The sequence below is a fragment of the Protopterus annectens genome, chromosome 7.part0, assembly GCF_019279795.1.
Source record: "Protopterus annectens isolate FY-2018-M chromosome 7.part0, PAN1.0, whole genome shotgun sequence".
In the NCBI taxonomy this organism is placed as follows: Eukaryota; Metazoa; Chordata; order Ceratodontiformes; family Protopteridae; genus Protopterus; species Protopterus annectens.
The window spans coordinates 1,706,880,808-1,706,902,333 of record NC_056739.1 but is presented as its reverse complement, the minus strand read 5'-3'; the positions used below and the strand labels follow the sequence as shown (position 1 = coordinate 1,706,902,333).

General features: G+C 39.5%; 1 protein-coding gene across 9 annotated transcripts in view; it reads right to left on the bottom strand.

The window, feature by feature from the left end:
- ANKZF1 (ankyrin repeat and zinc finger peptidyl tRNA hydrolase 1) overlaps positions 1-21,526 on the bottom strand; it is a 450,598-nt gene that overhangs the window by 87,519 nt on the left and 341,553 nt on the right. For 2 of the 9 annotated variants that reach the window (XR_006365602.1, XR_006365600.1), the window contains exon 11: positions 620-731. The exons of the other annotated variants lie outside the window; for them this stretch is intronic. The gene's annotated coding sequence lies outside the window, so the exon portion shown is untranslated. The remainder of the gene's footprint in view (positions 1-619; positions 732-21,526) is intronic. 9 annotated transcript variants of the gene reach the window in all.

Genomic DNA, 21,526 nt, shown 5'->3' with positions numbered 1-21,526 from the left:
TGGATGAAGCACTGACAACACAGATATCCCAAATTTGATAAAAAGCATGGTCATCTTTGACAATGGACAGAGGAAGATGAGCATGAGGAATCAATCCCAGCTCACATAACATCAGGGGAGGAAGACTGCCAAGTCTGTGGTACTGGAGACAACTATCAGTAGCTGGGTGCATCACCTACCTGTAGTGACCATGTTGACTTGCACCATCTGGCAAGCATCTTCCTGCTGAGACGGGGAACATGAGGCAGTTATGGTAAAGTCTACAGACAGCCTAGGAAAGAATAGACTGCTCCATGGGACCAGCAAGCTGACCTGCTCCCTATTACTAGAGTTTTACTGCTGGAGGAAATGTTTGGGCTACAGAGCTCTTGCTTAGCTATGGGAAGCCTGGATCTTGGTCCCATGGAACAAATGGGCCAGCTGGGCACAGGCAGTACAGCCATCATGAAGGGTCCTTCAAAGGTGGGAAGCCAAGGATAAAAAGGTTACAGGACTATTCATGTATTCTTATTATGCAAGATTAAAACTGGTAAATTTATTCAGTATGAGCTACAAAAGACTTTGATGTGACTTAATATTAGTTTACGGGTCTATATTGAAAACTCGAATGTTTACTTACCCAAACACCTAAATGCTGACACGTCTTCATCGATCCGCAAAAACATCGATCGTCCTGAAGCGTGAAATCCAAAACGTCGATTCGTCATGGTTGGCTCTTCTGTGTTATTGCTCTGTAAGGTAAGTGCGCAATAGTTACTGACCTTAGGGTTAGGGTGTGGGTTAAGGTAAGTGCATACTTGGTGGTATATGAAAGATTTAGTGAAGGGTTACAAGTAGGGTTTGGTTTAGGGTTAGAAGTAGGGTTTTGTTTAGTGTATGTATGTGGTTTATTTAGTTTGTGTAGGTAGTATGTAGCGGGTGGTGGGATGGGACAACTATGACATTTCGAGTTTTTGAATTTCGCGGTTTAGGGTGTTCGGTGTATTTGCGGTTCGCGGAATATGTCTCGGCATTTAGGTGTTCGGGTAAGTAAACTTTCGATATTTTGATATAGACCCTTGGTTTACTACTATGAACATAGTTTGTAACAGTGTGTCTGGGTTTTACAGGTTGATGCAGGTCTATATGATTAAAATGGAATTAATACATTAGAAACACATTATGCAACCACCAATAAATGTGTTAATATTTTCTGTAATAAGGTAGTCCCTTGCAATCAACTTCCTTATTTTTATTTAACATTCTAGTTCACTCTCTAAGCATTTGATGAGTCTCTAAACAAATATATACGAGTTAAGATGTCTATTAAAGCTTATTTGGGACAGATAAAGACTATATAATACATGGTGTGTTGGCTATGCTCCTAAACTGAGAAAAAAATAACGAGGTTCTTGCATATGGACTTTCTTATTAGCAAGCCTCATGCTGCCACGCAAACATTAGCCTTCGGCTAACTGTATACAAAACCATCTCACAGCTTTGAAAGCTGATGGTCACTCTGTTTTTCATATTTGTGTTGTTGATGTTGCTTGTATGACATTGCAAAATATCTAACAGCTTTCAAGGGTGCTGGTTAATTGCAATGTTATTTCACTTTGTGTGGCAGAGTGAAGTATATTCCAGCTTTGAAAGCTTTTAGACACTTTGCACTCATTAGGCGTTCTTCTTTTAACTTGTTATACATCACGACAGCTAAACTCTTCACGTTTTACAAAGCATTATGATTAGATCTTCAATCTCAGCATAGTTTATTATGCATTACTGAATGGATTCCAAGAAATTCATCTCGACACTGAAACACAAGAGTGGTATTTGTAGGTATTTATTTCTTGAACACATAACAATCTCATTATATATGGACATCAATCATAATTTCCTATATTATACGCCATCATTTTTGTATGCAGATATATATCTGTGTGTATCTACACTAACAAACATCAAATGCAAAAGTTAAAAAAGAATGACAGCCTAAAGCACATACTCCAAGGCACATCCTCAGATCATGCAAAAGAAAACTACTGTTTTTTCAGGAGGTTGAGGCCCCTTACCCCCACCCCAACTCCCTGCTAATTATACACTCACTCCAAGATTGCACACTCCTAGGGGAAGGGGCACTTTCCCCAATCCTGGGGATTGTCAGTCTTGCACACTTCATCTGTTTTGTCATCCAAAATGTTGTCAACAAAACAGATATCCACATTTGAGAATTTCAATTAATAAAAGTGCTTTTGTCTATATGTATACGTACCATACATATCTTTATTACAGCTGTGTAAGTAAACTTGCCATAACAGTAGATTTTCGAATGATCACTTCTACAGTTCTATCAAGATTGTACCAGAGTAGTCTGTAGTCAACCAAGTTATTGAGTATCCCTTCTCTCTCATTTTCAGGTTCAAGAAAGAAAATGAGGTGATGGATTGTCTCACTTAAAGTAAACTCAGATAGTATTTTGGGCATAAAAGAAGGATTAAGCCTCAAAGAAACCTTATCCCTGTGGAAAATGAGGTTGGGTTGACTCACCATAAAAGCTTGCAACACAGATAACCTTCTTGTAGAGGTCAGAGCAGTCAATCAAACTGTTTTCCATGTTAAGAACCTCAAGTTAGCCAGTTCAAATGGAGCAAGTATTAGCTTCTCTAACACAGAATTAAGATCCCAAGGAGGGACCACTGCTTTTCTAGGAGGCTTCTTATTCAAGACCCCCTTTTAAAAACTTTTTAACATGACAATTCCTTGAAAGAGGAGGATTCATTGGCCAACATGCTTAAATGGCCAATAAATGAACTCTGATGGAGGAGTAAGAAAGGCCATATGACAGTAACTCACACAAATATTGTAAAAACAGAGAATGGCTAGCCCGAATGGGTGCTGGTTGTGCTGTTGGCACCAAATAGAAAAAAAAGTCATGTACTCACCATAATGTTCTATCTGTGTTCTCCATTTTCATTCTTCCTCAATCTTCAAATACAACACTCTCAAGCTCCTCCCTTTACCGATAATGCCTCACCAACCTAACATATCTCAGATCGATCATACTGGCCCATAAATAAAGGAACAACCTGTTTAGGAAATTAACAAAGGCAAAAAAGGGAAAAGGACATTTGAGCTCAAACATGGAATACAGGTTCCTGAAAAAAATCCTAGATCTTTCAGAAGCAAAGGATGGGGGCAGGTGGGCAGAAAGATGAGGAAGAATGAAAACTGACATCACAGATGCAATGTTATGGTGAGTACATATCTTTATCTGATGCTGTCCTTTTCATTAATTCCTCAACTGATGGGACAAAGTCCCCAGCTACTGAAACCTTGGAGGCCCTTATGGAAGGATATGCCGAAGTACTGCAGAGTCAAAGGCCGCTCTACTCCTGGAAACCAAATCTAATTTGTAATGAGCAAAAGTGTGAGAATTCTTCCAAGTTGCAGCCACACAAATGTTATCCAAGGAAGCCCTTGACCAAAAAGCTGAAGAAGCCACACAGACCTTATGGACTGAGCTCTAGGAGGCTTAGGCAAGGATAATCATTTTTTACCACAGACTAGAGTTGATACAATCAGTTAACCTTTCTGCCAATATAACTTTGGAAACTGGTTTGCCCAATCTGTTAGGAGAGAAGGAAACAAACAACTGGTCAGTTTTCCTGAAGTCTTTGGTTCTATGGAGATAGAAACAAAGTTGTCTATGCACATCCAATAGATGGAACATACACTCCCTATCACTTGAAAATTTTGGAAAGAAAACAGGCAGCTTAATGACCTAGTTTATGCTGGGCTCAGAAGCTATCTTAGGCAAGAAAGATGGACTGGCTGCAAAGACACCCTGTCTTTGTAGAAAACCAGGTAAGGGGATTTAGAAGACAGAGCCTGGAGTTCAGATACTCGATTAGCTGATGTCAAAGTAACCACAAAATAGTTTTTTCCAAGACAAAAATTTTAGATCTGCTGGTGGTTCAAAGGGAGTCTGGGTTAAAGCCTGAAGTATAATAGTTAAATCCCAAGGAGGAGAGGATTCTTTAATGGGAGTCTAAGTAAAAATGTTCCTTTGAAAAACGCTTTACATAGGTAAGGAGAAGCTAAAGAAAAGTTATTTTTGCCCAGGTGGAAATTAGAAATGTCAGCCAATTCAACTTTAACAGTTGAAAACCTAGCACCTTTCACTGAAAACTGAAGCCAAAAATTCAAGGACAGATAGCACAGGAGATGAAAAAGGATCCAGATCCTTGCTAAGGACTCAGAAAACAAATCTCTTCCATTTGATTTTGTAAATCTTTCTAGTTGAAGCTTTTTAAGAAGATAACAAAATATGATATAAATAAATAAAAATGATGTACTGGGGAGGAGAGCCTGGGCTGTCTAACAATTAATGGAAATGGAAAAAACATGTGCTCAGTTTGTGGCCTGTTAAGTCCAGATGATTCATCCCTGTTGGGTGAGACAGGAGGTCTGAAGGTAGATCCAGTATCCAGGGCAGATGTAGAAGATGAGGCCAAAGAAAGAGGAACCGAATGTGATGAGACCAAAAGGGGACAATGAGGATAACTGTACTCTTCAACCAGAAAGCTTTCTGTAGAAATTTGGGGATGATGGGTAATGGTGGGTGAGCATAAAGGAGACTGGTGGGCCAATCGTGGACTAGAGCCTCATGAACGCATTAGAAAAAGACTAGAGTGTGGCCAGTCCAAGAAAATTCTATTTTGATCCTCAGCAGACATTGATCCAGAAAGAGATTTGGAAAGCTCTTTGGTTAAATCTCTTTGCAATCTTGTAAAATGTGCCAGATAATTCGGCGACCTGACAGCAAAGGTCATTGAAGCATATACATGCTTACCAAATCTCTTTCTTAGTGGCTGTAGCCACAACCATGGCATCAATTGGGACTCCTCTGCTCTGCTGTGCCCACTCCAGGGGGGGGGGTTAGAATCTTTTTAGGTATTTTAGGAATCATCTCTATAGTATCTGGCTCCTTCCACACCTGATGAGAAACAAAATCTACGAGTTCATCAACTGAGGGGGGGGGGGTCACCCAAAAAATAGATGAGCCAGACCCGAAAGACTCCAGGAACACAGATTCCTCCTTGGAGGGGGTATGGGAGGACCAACCACCTTTTCCTTTCAGGCGTTCTAAGATGTCTCCAAAGGAGACATCATCAGGTGGAGATCTGAGGGACCCCTCCCATTCATCAAAATCGGTGTCCTCCATGATAGAATCCTGAGGGGAATCTAGACATCTTCTTTTACATTTTCTCTTTTGAGGGGCTTCCTCAGTAGGGTGGCCTGGGGAAGTATCAGAAGAGATGATGTCCTGAGGGACTGACTGGACACTTAATTGGGCTAGCTGTCCCAGTGGAAGGGATAGATGAGGCTCAGGGTTGAGAACCGGAGGCGGCAATATTGTCTGATCCAAGGAGGGCAGGGATGTCCCTTCTCCAGACAAGAAGGCCCTCTCCATGACCTCAAAGGCAGAATATGCCTAGGGGAAAAAGAAGTTGACAGCAAAGGACCTGTTTTGGCTCCTGCAACCCCACTAGCACTCTACCAGAAGAGGGAGTCAGACCTGAGCTGCCCAGCGCTGAAGCCCAGAGGGGTGAGAGTCAGCGCTGAAAGCTTTGGAGTCAATCTCAACTCCCCCTCGGACCCAGTACTGATGCTTCAGCTCTGAGTCCTCTGGCTCCAAAAGACTCAGGCCAGGCAATTCAGGGAAGTCAGAGTCAAAGAACAGACTGTCTTTGGATCAGATGATGACATCCCCAAGTTTTTCAGATCCAAGGGCTCTAAAACTGAGGGTCGAATCAGAGAAGGCAATACCAATGTGGAAGTGGAAAAAGGTCGACTCATGGATCTGTTGGGAGTCACAGCCAGAAATACCCCCAATCTGGATATAAGCTCTGATAAATTTTCTCATCATTCTATCCACACTGGCTTTGGATAAGCTTCTGTAAGACCTAAGAGATGATATGCAGGATGGAGGTCTGGAATGCCTACATGGAGATCTCTCCAAGAATGGGAAAGGTAGCCATGAAGTAACCAGATCCCGAAGGAACGGAGAACTTTGGATCTGAGGAGGCCTAATTTTAGAACCAGCCAGATCTGAAGTAGTTGGATCTGACGTTTTATGTATTTTCGTATGAGGATCCGATGAAGGAGTGGAGGAACAACAACAGTCCAGGGACCTCTTCTGCAACTCATTTTCTTTAGTCGCCGAGTCTGGCTTCCCTTTGTCTGTCATTTTTGGATGGAGTTTGAGGCCCAGCCACAGAAGAAGAAGAGGAAGAGGGAAGGAAGCCCCTGAGAACTAACTTATTCCTGCAGTCTGTGAGAACTCTGGAGTTGAATCCAGAGCAGATGGAACAATCTGCATCCAAGTGCATGGGTCCCAAACAATAAACACATTCCCTGTAGGCATCTGAATTGGGGAGTTTATGCCCACGGGTAATGTTCTTCTTAAAACCTGTTGGCTTGTTGGCCATTACTACATAGGAAGAAGAACTAACAGTGGGCAGAATTTATTTATTTTTTTTAAGAAAGAAAGTAGAAAAAAGAAAGAAACTACCACCAACAGTGGTAGTGACAGAGTACTCTAAAGAGTAAAAATAAGGTGGTAGGGATAATACCACCGATGGTACTTCAGAGAGGTACCAAGAAACCAGTAGCTAAAAGAGTATCAGCAACTTCGTAATAGGTCTAAAAAGAATGTATAAGGGAGGTAAGAGAAAAGGGATAGATATAAAAATGAGCTTCTAAAATGTAACTCATGAAAAAAGGCTAGCTATTACTACATGAACTCGAGAGCGAAATGATCGGTGTCTGATGCTTAATGGCAACAAATAAGACCTGAGGTATGTTAGGTTGGTGGGGCATTATGGGTAAAGGGAGGAGCTCAAGAGTGTTGGAGTTGAAGATCTGTTAGAAGCATACAAGCTGGATCCAAACAGTGTATCTGAATCCATCAGTTGAAGAATGAATGAATAAAAAGGGCAAAATCAGATAACCCTTTTCCATTTGCTAACATATGATTTTCTAGTAGCAGGCTTTCTTACCTCCATTAGTACCTGCTGCACATCATTAGTAAATAGGTGCCTAAAGGAAATTCAGACCCTAACAACCAGGCAGTTAACTGAAGTTGATTGGGGTTGGGGTATATCAAACACCACTAATCTTGTGTGAGTAGACCCAGTCTGTGAGAAAGCTATTCCTTTTGAATCTTCAGAATTACCCTGGATATCAGTGGAAAGGGTGGAAAAGCACACAGGGGCATTCCTGCCCATGCCTTCCTGCATGCAGTCCTGTAGTAGAATCTTTCCAGCTGATTGTTTAGAGAGGATATAAATACGTCTAATTGAGGAACTCCCCCCCAGATGGATCAAATCTTGGAAGACCCCCCCATCTAATTTCCATTCGTGAATGTCTGCCCTTGTCCTGCTCAGCTCTTATGCCACACAGTTTTGCTCTAATGGAATGTAGGATGCCAAAGTGAGACTGAATCTATACAACAAGCAAACATGGCTAGTCCGCAAAGGGAGTATGACCTTGTTTCCCTTACTTGTTGATGTACCACATGACTGTGGTATTGTCTGTAACAACTTAAAGAGGTCTGAGGGACCAAAGATAATTTAGGGAGTTGAATGCCTTGATCAGGGAAAGCATCTCTTATATTTATGTCCGTGGATCTACCCTTGGTGCCCACACACCATGCACTTTTATCCCTCCCAAAACTGCTCTTCAAGCAAAGTCTGAGGTATCTGTGGTGACTAACTACTTTGAAACAGGGAAGGAGAAGGATAGACCTGTATTTCAGAATATTTGCTGTCTCCACCAAGTGAATTCCCTTCTGGCAAACCCCAGCATTGGGATTTCAAAAGAGAAAGAATGTTGGTGCTGGGTTCAAAAAGCCTTCACATACCATTGTATCTTTCTCATGTGGAGTCTTGCCAGTTATATCATAAGAATTGCAGATGCAATGAGACCCAGAATCCTGAGGTATTCCCTCATAGTGACCGAAGTACGAGTGGCAAACATTATACAATACAAACTGTGCTGACAACTGTAGCTGCAAACGTTATACATCACTTATAATATATCCAATCATTTGTCAGTCAACCATTACATAGTTCATTCAATTCCTGCCTTCTTTTAAACCTTGTTCCTACTGTGCAAGTATTGATCCTAAATTTCCTATTTTTTCCTATGCAATTTGTTCCTACCCTTTTCTAAAGATCCCAATTCTAGTTTTATCTCCAGTACTATCTTTAATACTTATAGTAAAGTTGGTTTAGACTGATTTCCATTTTCTAGTAATTGCTTTTTTGGCAGCCATCATAATTAGACACAGGAAGGCCTTACTATTTCTAGGCAATTCAGACTCAGTATCATAGCTCAAAAAAAAACATTTCCTTAGTTACACTAATTTGTTCATCCAGCATCTCTGACAGAGCAGTATGCAGGGAATAGTCTGCCAACTCATTACACTCCCAGAAAATAAGTTCCCAGTTACCTCTACCTCTTTCTTCCTCGTCACACCTCCAACATTTGCTGTCTGCCCAAGGAAAAATATTTTAGAGTCTACTTGCGGCATACAAATACTTATGGAAACACTTCCAAGCAAAGATCCTAAATCTTCTAGACTTTGTTGCATATTTTTGAGACATAGACATATCCCCTCATTGTTTTGTGTGAATTGCATATCTAATCTCTCTTCCCAATCCTTTCAATCCTCCTCTGATTGATTCTTATAGTTATCATGCAATATTTTATATGCTCTATTAATTATTCCTTTCTTAGGAGCAACTTCTGTTCTAGATTCTACTAAAAACTCTACCAGTGCTGATCTTTCATTTAGGACCCCCCTATTTCTTTATTTTTGTCTTCCCTATCAAGGATTTATATCAGAGTATGGGCACTCTCTAACCTGCAGTCCAAATAAGTTCTTGTCATCTGCCCATTCTATTATCTTTCCCTCTCTAGTTATTTGCTTAAAATACCTTGGTTCCTTTGCCAGTTTTCTCCAATAAATTCCATCCCTCTCTTGCTATTGTCTGTATCCTTAATTGCAGTTATCCTATCGGCAGACTCTCCTTTCTCCATTCCCATGTTGGCTTAGTTCTACAACTTTATGAATATAATATTCTGTATGATTATTGTTATTCTCCTTAAAGGTCTGCATCCAAGATCCCAGTCTCTCCTTGTTTCTTGAGCTTCCCCCGTTTCGTCATCATCTCTTTCCACTTTGAATTACAGTTTTTTGCTTGTGCTATGTATAGGACCCTTAACTGTGCTGCTGTGAAACACCCCTTCAAATCAGGTAATCCCAATCCTCCCTGTTTATTGGAAGAATAAGCTTATCCCACTTGACTCTTGCTATCTTCCCCACCCAGATAAAATGCTTCAGCTCTTTATTAATTTCTATCCACTATGTCTCCTCCGGTTGATAAAAATATACCTGAAATGTGTACAAGACAAAAGGGACTAAAAGCATTTTACCTGCTTGTATTTTACTATCAATATAACAGAGCTTCCATGCTCACAGTTTTTGTATTAGCTTTTGTTTAGTCTCTTCCTACATATCTTTAGCTGCCACACTGGAATCATTTTAATCGATACTCATAAATACTTATTCATATAATTCATATATAATATACATGAATAATATAATATACAATATAATATATACAATAATATATAATAGCAATATATAATATACAATTCATATATTTTATACATAAAATTCATATGTGGGTACACAGTTTACCGCTACTGCCCTTGTTTTAGCTTCATGAATTTTGAATCATCAAAAGACATGAAACTGTCACAATATGTTCCACAGCACTCTCTCTTTTTCTAGTTTTGTCATGTATAAAATAATGTCATCTGCAAATAGAGCCAGCTTTTCTTGACTACCATACAAATTATATCCTTGAATTTCTGAGTCCCTTATTTTCTTTGCCAGTGGTTCTAAATATAATGCAAATAAAGGAGAGAAAGCACACTCCTGCCTGGTTCTTCTGCTTAAGCAGAGATGATCAGAGAGGACCCCATCCACTTTAATTTTTGCCTCTGATCCCTCATATATTCTCCTAATGAAGCTTATAATTTCATTAGAGAATGCATATGCTTCCATTGCTCTGCTCATAAAGTCTCAACTTACTCTGTTAAATGCTTTTTCTGCATCAAGACCCACCAACAGTGGTATTTCCTTACTTTTCTGCTTCCCTCTGGATCAGCAGTGTTCTGTTAATGTTGTCAAATATTTGCCTTCCTCCACAAAACCACAATGATCCATATCTATCAATTTTAGCATCACTTTGGGTATTCCTTTAGCCATAATAGACATAAACACTTTATAATTATGGTTTAGTATTGAAATGGACCTCTACAAAGCTAGATCTGTTTGATCTTTACCCTCTAAATATTACAGCTACCACCGCTTTCTTCCTGGGTCTTGGTACTTCTCCTCCTCTTACAATACTGTTAAACAAAACTTTCCAGATGTTTGTCAGTTTTTTCCCTCCTAGCTTCCCAACTTTCACAGGAATACCATTTATTCCTGTAGATTGGTTATACATCACCATTTTTATCTCATGTCCTCCTGTGCTATCCTAATTGTTAGTAAATGAGCCTCTTTTCTTGATTTCCACATTTCTCTGCTTTATACAGACTTTCATAGAATTTCCAAAATGTTTCTAATACTTCTACAGGATCCTTTGTTATCTACCTCATTATAGGCTCCCTAAGTTTGGTGACAGCCCTTTCTACTTTCTGTTGTCCAAGTCATTGTGCTAACAGTTTTTTTTTGTTTTAGGGTGATCAAAAAACAGCTGCTTAATACCAATCTTTCTAAACTCATGCATATTATAGAGGTAATCCCTCATTTTCTCTTTAGCATTCTGCAGTTGCTACTCTTCTTCTTCTGTGAGATTCCCCCATTTTGTAACATTGCAGCACTAACATTTGTCAGTCCCTCTAAATAATTCTTGTTACTTCTTAACCATATCTCCCCTTCTTTTATTTCCACCCTATTTTTGAAGTCCACTTTAATTTTATCCCATTCCCTAGCTATATTTTCAGAAGAAATTTTTATCTTTTCTAACAGTTCCTGAATAATTTCCACTGTCCATTCCTTAAATTCCTCTCTTTTCAGTAGATAGGTGGGAAAGCACCAGTGTCTCATTTTTATTACATTACCCCTTTGTTTTTATTTTAGTTATTATTGGCACATGATCTGAATAGTTATTCCCATCTCCTAAGTATTTTTCCAAACATTAATAACATGAAGTAAGGCATATGCTTTAGTGTCGTCCCCTTCAAGTTTAACAAAGTCCAAGAAAGTACAATATTTCCAGATTTTCTTGTTCTATTCCTATTCATCTCCTTCTCTGAAACCCTGTATCTGCTTCATTTCCAATGTATTCTTGATTCTTCTGGTCAACTCGTGTGTTTCTCCCTCTCTCATGGATTTTCCATTGAAACACTGGAAAAGGTTTCAGCGGCACAGTCTCCCTCTGTGGTCTTTATTATCAAAAGAACAAGGGGCAGAATCTTCTTCTGTTTCACAGCTCACTTTTTGTTGGACAAACTGTTGTACTTCTTCCTTAGCATGTACTTCATCAAAAAATGATTTTGTTCCTCCAGGGGAAGAATATTTTGAAGATAGCTGGGTATAGCAGTTTAACTCTCACACCTGCTTCTCAACATTCCCTGAATAATGGGATACATTTACTCTTCTGCCTGGTGTACAATGAGTAGTCATTCTCCACAAACACTCTGCTATCTCCCACTTTTAGTATTTTGTCCTTCTGCCACAATTTTGTCAGAATCAACCCCTTCTGCTGGTAAGATTGCATTTTACTATTAAAAATCTAAGTTTTCTCATAGCCAGGTTTGGAGCATACACACATTGTGCCCTTTCAATCAAAAATTCCTGTTGTGGAATACCAGTCCAGTTGCTTATTTGTGCTTTCATCTAATTAATACAGTCTGTTCCTTCCAGCTTCTCGGGGACAGCAGAAAATCTCAGGGTTTCCCTACATGCTCTATCCTCTAATTTATTATTTTTTTTAAACATCTCTTCTTGTGCAGCCTTTTCATCATTTTGACCTCTGAGTTTTCTAGTTTTATCACATTATCTAAATATCTGTTTAAAGCGTCTTCCATTTTTCCACCTTTTATTGTTTGATTTGATGTACTCCATCAGTGTTTCATTTATTTTAATCAGGTATGTGTGTAGTCGCATTACACTTTCCTCTGGAAGTCATGTCTGGAGCTTGCACTGCTTTTTGCTGAACTGCTACTTTACTTTTCACAGTCATTGTTTTTTGTCGTCTTTTGCAGCCTATTTTCCTTCAGTTTCTCTGTATTTCTTTTTTTTTCCTGGCATCCAGGCAGTGCATGTACTACCCAGTTACTGAAATTTACACAGAAATGTAGATTCACTGCCTTTCTCTGCTAAGTTTTTGTTTTCACACTAGGAGAGTTTGAGTTATGCTGTTACTCAATGTGCAGACATCTTGGAACTCTGTTTGTGAAATAGGATTGAACAAGAAAATCTGGAAATACTGGACTTTTTTTGGCTTTGTTAACTTTGTAGGGGACTCCAAAGCATATACCCTACTTCATGTCATTAATGTTTAGAAGAACATTAATGACAGGAGGACAGGAACGAAGGCGGTAACTGTAAATAAAAAAATATTTTTCTTAATCAGTATTTTTATAAAACATGACATATCCTGCATGCTATATAATAAAACATTTCACCATGTTTGTGCATTATAGGAATGCTAAAGTAAACATGTACCATTTTTTCTTCTTCTTGTTTAGTTTTAAGAAATGTAGGCAATGCAATATAAAAAGAGAAGAAAGCCTGGGCAAAAGCATGTTTAAGACAATAGGCTGTAATCTTGGGTTACTGAGATGAGGGATGGGTTATAAAAGTACCATGATACAAGTAAAATTGACATGCTTTTGGGAATGACTGGATTAATGACCTTGGCTTGATCTAACAACAGGTTGTAAGTGTAAGCAAGTAAATAAAATAATACTGAATGTAAAATGTTTTTTCTTTTTTGCAAATAACTGTTCACAGTGCAACATGAGAAGCTTGTAGCTGAAGGCAACTGTGTATCTGGTTATCATGTTTCAATGGAGATGGGCTGATAAAAGGGCAATAAAACAGAATATTTTTTTTCTTTCAATGGCTAAAAGTTAATTTTTTCTGAAAGCATTGAAATTAATTTCTATATCTGGGAGAAGAATAAAGATTAGACAAAAAATGAGAACACAGTGTAAGTACAAGCACAGGCTATACCATGCATCTTAGCATGGATAACCTTAAGTACAGTTCATTTAAACCCTGTGTGTGGAATTTTCAATCTGGGACAACTGTTTCTATTAGGATTAGACTTCAGTATTTGAAAAGGTACAGAGTTCTGTGCATTTGTATTAAGTTTATAGGTTACATGGTGCATTTTTGAGGGCTTTCATTAAACAAAATGTCTTTTAAGATGTGTCATATGTTCAAAGGATACGACAAGAAACAACAGTATAAAAGATCAGCCTGCTAAATGTTAGTGTATGCATGTAACACAAAAGTTGAAACTAGACGTCCAAAAAATTGTTCTATATAACAGATGGGAATAATGACTTCTTATCATAATGGCAACACTTTCCATATTTTCTTTGAACAAGAATGGTCTCACAGGTATGTACAAAAAAGAAAGATAGTGAAATATACTAAGAAATGCAGAGTGCAGATAGCTATGCTACAGGAGACACATTTGGAAAGAAATGAGCATATGAATTTGATAAAAAAAAGGATTTTAGGATGGTTATTCAGCAGAATGCCTGGGACATAGGAAAAGGGGAGTACTTGTATTAATTGATAAGATTAACTAAGATCCAGCAACAAAAATCACTTGCTGATCACTAAAGCCAATAACTCTGCTGGTGAAGCACTATTCTCTTGCACCATAGCCAAATTATGGAACTCCCTCCCACCCACAATTACCTCCATACCATCATACACCCACTTCAAAACTTTACTAAAAGCGCACCTAAAAACATGCTGGCTATGTCCTTGCAACTCCCACTCTAATATCACCCACCCCATCCAACCACTACCTTTCTTTCCACTCCACTAACTACCTTGATTATAGCAAGCTCAGATGCTCATAAGCCTAGTACTTATTATACAGCAGGAACTTATTGTAACATTTGTTAATGTCTGTTATGTACTTTACAGATAAAGATTCTAGTTGTCTACTGATGTACTATGTTCTTCATCTGTAAATATGTTGTAAGTAATTGCTATGTTAAATTGTTAATCGCTATGTAATCCACTACTGTCTGTTTATGTTAACTGTGGAGCTTTTCTCCCTGGGCCTCCGCTGAAAATGAACCTACGTCTAGTCGGACACTCCCGGTCAACAAATATAAATAAATAAAATTGTTAGAGGAGCTCCAATAGTAACAGAAGAGGGAAAAAAAGATAACGATGGTACATTTGTAGTACTAAGGGGTTACTGGCAAGGGAGGAGGATTATGTTGGCATGTATTTATACTCTACCTAAAACTACTACAATGGAGTGTAAGAGAATTCTGGGAGAAATAATCAGGTTTCAGCAGAGAATATTACTTAGAGGTGGGCACTGGACTTTGATTTGCAACAGTGAGGATGTATGTGTGGGCCTAGAAGGGAAAATATAACAAATGAGGTTAGATTTTTGAAGAAATGTATGAAAATATTTGGTATGGACAATGTGAATTTAGTAGTAGGAGCTCAGAGAGAATTTATATATTAATTCCCGAGGTACGAAAGCTGGGCTAGGATAGACAGAGGAAATTACATTTGACAGGAGCATGTGCATTTAACTAAAAGTTCTGATATGTATCTAATAGCTATTTCAGATCACAAGCCAATAATAACTAAAATAAAAATGCAGGCTAATGAAATAAAAATGAGAAACTGGCACTCCCCCACCTATTTGTTAAACAGAGATAAATTTAAGGAATGGGTAGTGGAAAGTATTGGGAGTTATTATGTAAGACAGAAATTTCTTCAAAAATATAGCTATGACGTGGGATAAAATGAGAGAGAAGTTTAAAAAAAGTAGAAATAAAAGAAAAAGAGATACAGCTAAGAAGAAACAAGAATTATTTAGAGTGACTGCCTAAGGTTAAGGCATTGTAGAATAAAGGGAATCACACAGAACATGAAGAGGTGTAACTGCAGAGTGCTAAAAAGAAAATAAGGGAGTGTCTTGATTATATGCATGAGTTTAGAAAGACTGTTGTTATGCAACTGTTTTTAATAACTCCAGAACACAAAAGCTCCTAACACACCAGCTCAGGCAACAGTAAGAAGAAAGGGTTTTTGCCAAACTTAAGGGGCCTATAACAAGGAAAATAACCAGAGATCTTTTAGCAATATGAAAGATATTTAAGAGATGTTATGAAAATCTGTATAAAGTAGAGAAATGTGGAAATCAAGAAAACTACAAATGGATACATTAGTGGAAGAATTAAATAGGTCATGGTTAGAAGCAGATGTGGCACAATTATTAACAAGATAAAATGAGTTGGGATAAAAATGGTGACATAGAACCAATCTACAGGAAAGTCTCCAAGAATAGATGCTATTCCTGTGGAAGCCTGGAAGCTAGGAAGGAAGAAAGTGATAAAGATCTGGAAGGTTCTGTTCAACAGAATTTTAAAAGGAGGAGAAGCACCTACATCCTGGAAGAAAGCTGTGGTGGTTGTAATACCTAAAGATGGTAAAGACCCATTAGATCCAGCTTCATATAGGCCCATTTCAATTCTAAGCCATGACTATAAAAGTGTTTATGTAATGGCTAAAAGAATGTTAAAATGATACCAAAATTAACAGATATGGACCAATCTGGTTTTATGGAGGGGAAACAAACATCTGATGACATTAATGGAGCAACAATGATCCAGAGGGAAGCAGAGTATAAGAAAATACCACTGTTGTTCGTGGGTCTTGATGCAGAGAAAGCATTCAACAGAATAAGACGGGATTTCATGAGTAGAGCAATGGAAGCATTTGTGTTCCCTTACACAACAATAAAGTTAATTAGGAGAATAGATCAGAGGCAAAAATTAAAGTGGGTGGGTTCCTCTCTGATAAGTTCTGTTTGAAAAGAGGAACCCGGCAGGGGTGTCCTCCTTCCCTTTGTTATTTACATTATATATAGAATCCCTTGCAAAGTAAATAAGGAACTCAGAAATTCAGGGATGTAATTGGTATGGTAATCAGGAAAAGTTGGCTTTATTTGCAGATGATATTATTTTGTACCTGATAACACCAGAAAAGGATATTTCAGTGGTGCGGAACAATCTAAGACAGTTTCAAGTCTTTTCAGGACACAAAAGTAATGAAAAAGAAACAAAGGCAAGGCAATAGCTGCAAACTATGTACGTACACACACACACACACACACACACACACATACACTCTCACACACACTCTCACACACACTCTCACACACACTCTCACACACACACTCACACACACTCTCACACACACACTCACACACACACTCACACACACTCACACACACACACACTCACACACACACTCACACACACTCACACACACACACACTCACACACACTCACACACACTCACACACACAAATAGGTTCAGCAATACCTGTGTTTATGGGGATATGATAAAATTAAGTACTTAAAAGTATGGGTTAAAAAGGATTCTGTTATGGCAGCTAAAGATATGTGGAAAGAGATTAAACAAAGGGTAATACAAAAACTGAGAAACTGGAAGCTCCATTTTATGGATATGGACAGCAAATACAAGCAGTGAAAATGTTTTTAGTATCTTTAGTTTTATACACCGGTCAAGCATATTTTTATCAACCAGAGGAGAAGTTGTGGATAGCAATTAATACAGGTTGAAAGATTTTATCTGGGAGGGGAAGAGGGCAAGAGTCAAGTGGGATAAGTTGGTCCTTCCAATAAAACAATGTGGTTTGGGATTACTTGATTTGAATGGGTATTTCAGAGCTACACAATTAAGGCTTCTTATACATAGCACAAGCAGAAAGCTACAATTCTTAGAAAGGGATGATGATGAAATGGGGAAGATAGCTCAGGAAATAAGGAGAGAGTAGGATTTTGGATGTAGATTGTTAAGGAGAATAACAAAAACCATACAGAATATTACATTCGTAAAGTAGCAGAAAGTATTCTAAGAACTAAGCCAACATGGGAATGGAGAAAGGATATTCTGCTGATAGGAATGACAGCAATTAGAGGTTGAAATTTACTGGAGAAAACTGGCAAAGGAACCAAATATTGGGAGCAAAATTAGAGGGGGAAAGGTAATAGAATACAAAGAGGCCAAGTATACGTTTGGACTGCAGGCTAGAGACTGCCCTCCCCATCAAGGATTGACATCAGAGTATAGGCAAAAAAAGAAATAAGGGGATCGTAAGTGAAAGACCAGCACTGGAAGAATTTTTAGTAGAATCTTGAATTAAAGCTGCTACTAAAATATATAATTATTAGGCTATATAAAAAATTTGCATGAAAACTATAAGAATCAACCACAGGAGGTTCGACAGGATTGGGAAGAGGGATTAGCTAAGCAATTCACAAAGAAACAATAGGAGGATATATGTATGGCTCCCAAATATACAACAAAGTATAGAAGATTTAGGATCTTTGCTTGGAAGTGACGGCAGAGGCATTTTTATACCCAAAGCAGACTCCAAAGAATTTTTCCTCAGATAGATTACAAATGTTGGAGGTGTGTTGGGGGAAGAAAGACGTACCTGGGAGCTTATGTTTTGTGAGTGTAATAAGCTGGCAGACTTTAAAAATTCCCTGCAGACTACTCTGTCAGAAATACTGGGTGAGCAAATTGGTGTTAAGTAAGGAAGTGATCTTTTGAGCTGTGATACAGAAAATAAATTATTTATGCATAGTAAGGCCTTGCTTAGTTTAATTCTGCTGGCTGCCAAAAAAGTACTAGAAAATGAAAATCAAACTCTAAACCAGAAGTAGTGAATATAGTAACAGAAATAAAACAACTGGAAGTGGGATCTTTAGAAAAGGGTAGAAGCAATTTACTTAGAAAAAAATGGGAATTGTGGGAACAATACCTGCAGAATAATGTTTTGGAACAGGAATGAGGAAGGCAGGAATTAAATGAGCTATGTAATGTTAGAATGACAATGACTGCATAGAAGATTACACTGCTTAACTTACCAAAGGCTGCCCCAGCTTCTACAGTGGTTATCTAGTTTGTAATGTTTGGTAAATATGGGCAGATGTTACAGCAGAAACACTCTTCAAACAAGCAAATAGAATGGTAGCAGCTTTGGTGGAAGATGCAAACAAAAACATTTCTCCAAAGTTGATTACAACCTCCCGAGGGAAGGTATAAACAGCTTTAAAGCCCCCACCCCCTCCATAGGAACTGGCACATATGTCCAAACCTACACCAAAGTACTATATGAGCATTTATACAGCTGCATGGAATCAGGAATACCAGACAGGACAAAATCCTCCTCCTCGAGGAAGAGTAAATCTGTCTGGTGGACTTCTGCAATAAATAAACTCTATAATAAAAGGAAAAAATTGCTGTCCAGGACCAAGAAGGGGCAGGTGCCTAATTGGAAGCAATCTCCCTTAGCCTGAACAAGCAAATAAGGGCACTAGTGAAATCCTCCAAAGCAAACTTTTAGTCCAAACTGGCCACATATACTAAAGACAATCACAAGGCTTTCTTCACATATGTCTGCAATCTCAAGGGAAGATCCCAGATCTGCTCACAACTGGTGGTCAAGGACACCACATACACAAACACCATAGATATAGCCAACCTGTTGCCAGACAGGTTCAGTGAAAACTTCACCCCTCTGCCCGCCCCCCCCCCCCATCAGTAAATCAGGACATCCCCAGCACCTGCCCCCCTCCCTTTATCTTTAGGGAACAAGTCATCACTTCCCTCTCAAAGGCAAAAAATACAGCCTCCATGGGACCTGATAACATTCCAGGCTGCATCCTACATGAACTCAGGCAGAAACTTGCAGCACCATTAGGCACCCTATTCAACCAAAGCCCGAGTACCAGCTTCATCCCAGCCAAGTGGAGGACAGCTACTGTCATCCCCTTGCACAAAGGTGGATCATCCACTGATCCAGGAAATTATAGACCCATCAGCCTAACTAGCCTGATCTGCAAGGCCATGGAGTGGATTATCATGGATTTCATTAATAAGGACATTGGCAACCTCCGAACACTCAATCCCACACAGTTTGGTTTCAAGGGGAGGTCATGCCTGTTAATTTTGGTTGACTTCTTTGAGATAGTCACCAAAGCCATGGAAAAGGGGAAGATGGTGCACACCGCCTACCTTGACCTGGCCAAAGCCTTCAATACTATTCCCCACTCAGATATAATAGATAAACTCTTTCAACTAGGCATTAATTCTTATGTTACCAGATGGATAAGCAAACTGGCTCAATGACAAAACTCACCTAGTCAAAATAGGGGAAACCACCTCAAGCAGTCGACCCATAACGAGCGGTGTACCCCAGGGATCGGTCTTGGGGCCTTTGTTGTTCGGAATATACTTTTCTGAGGTGCAGCCCAAAACCAGTGGGCTATGGCTGACCAGATATGCAGATAACTGCAAGCTGGGCATGGTCATCAATTCCCCCAGTGATGTGGTCATCCTCCAACAGGGTCTCACCCAAACAAATGACTGGTGCCAGAAACATGGCCTCAAGCTGAATGTCAAAAAATGCATCATCATCCCCTTTGGGGAGAATGACTTCCTCACAAATTATCACATTAATAACAAGGTCCTAAGCACTCAATCAGTTGTGAGGGACTTGGACATCCAGGTTGATAGCAAACTGACGTTTAGCCACTATATTGCCTCCGTTGTACAGAAATCTTTCTACATGGCCCACCTCATTAGGAAGGGTATCTCATCCAGGGACAAGGTGGTCATAGCATCCCTGTATCCCTTATAAGACCCATTATTGAGTACAATGCCCCTTTCAGCATTTACCTCACAAAGCACATGCAGCAGCTGGAGAGACCACAGAGGTTCCTCACCAGGAGAATCCAGAGCCTCAGACATCTACCCTACACATTCAGGCTAAAGGCCCTGTCCCTCTGCTCAGTCTCCTACAAACTCCTCAGAGGTGACCTCTGTCTGGCACACAAAGCAATCTCAGACCCTGCCTTGATGGGACTACTGCATATTCGCAAGTCAAGCTCCACTCGAGTAAACTGCAAGAGCGATCTCAACCTGGTCTGTGACATCAACAGGAGTTGGTGGACAGATTTGTGTCCTAGAGACTCCCCCTTCTGTGGAATAGACTCCCGCTCCACGTCAAGCAGAGTACCTCATTAACCCTTTTTAAGTGCAACCTGGATAACTGGATGGGGAACATAAAATACACCCCTGGGATTTCACTTGTGCCCCTGCTGGACAGGGGCATCGGGTGCTAACTTGTCAGAACATGGGCTAAGTTCTTGGCTAGGCTTGTAATGGCCTCAGGGCTAATAGCCTAGTAACTTCCAATGATCCTATGAAAAATAATCTATAAGGACCACTTTGTACCATGATAATGGAGGACTACAATAGTTATCCCACTTTACCAGCCCCAGAAACTGCAGACCTATTAGTCTGACTAGTCTAAGATGCAAAGCCTTGGAATGAATTGTCATGGAAAAGATCAACAAAGGCAAAGGGAGCCTTCTGACACTGGACCCAACCCAGTTTGGCTTTGTCAAGGGAAGGTCATGCCTACTTAACTTGGTGGACTTCTTTGAGAAGGTCACCAAGGCGATGGATGAGAGGAAAACAGTACATACTGCCTACATGGACCTGGCTAAGGCATTTGATACAATACTCCATTTGGGTATTGCTGGCAAACTCACCGAACTTGGCATAAACCCCTACATAGCTCACTAGGTTGCTGCTAGAAGTCAGGATTGGTGAGATTATCTCCACTATGAGACCAGTCACCAGTGGGGTACCTCAGGTTTCTATTCTGGGACCACTTCTATTTGGCATTTACTTCTCAGAAATAAAGGCTAATGTCAAGAGCCTTTGGCTAACCAAGTTCACAGGTGGCTGCAAATTTGAAACTGTCAGATTCCCCCATGACATAAACATCTTACAGGAGGGTCTAACACAGACAAATGATTGCTGCCAAAGTCATGGATTAAAACTTAATGCCAAGAAATGCATTATGCAAAAAAAAAAACTTATTCTTCCAACTTCAACTAACCAACCATCAAAGTCCACAGAAATTCTGGCCAGGTATCAATAGACTCCTGCATCCAAGCAACTCTAAAACACCAAGCCCATCTGGAAGTACCCTTGACACTCCCAAACAAATCGCTGATGCCTTCAATAACTTATTTACTGAAGCTATTCAGTCACTTGCTAACTCTCTACCTCATTCATCCTCTACTCTGCCCTCCTCCTCATATACCTCACCACCCACCTTCAAACTCCACCCTGTCCCCACAT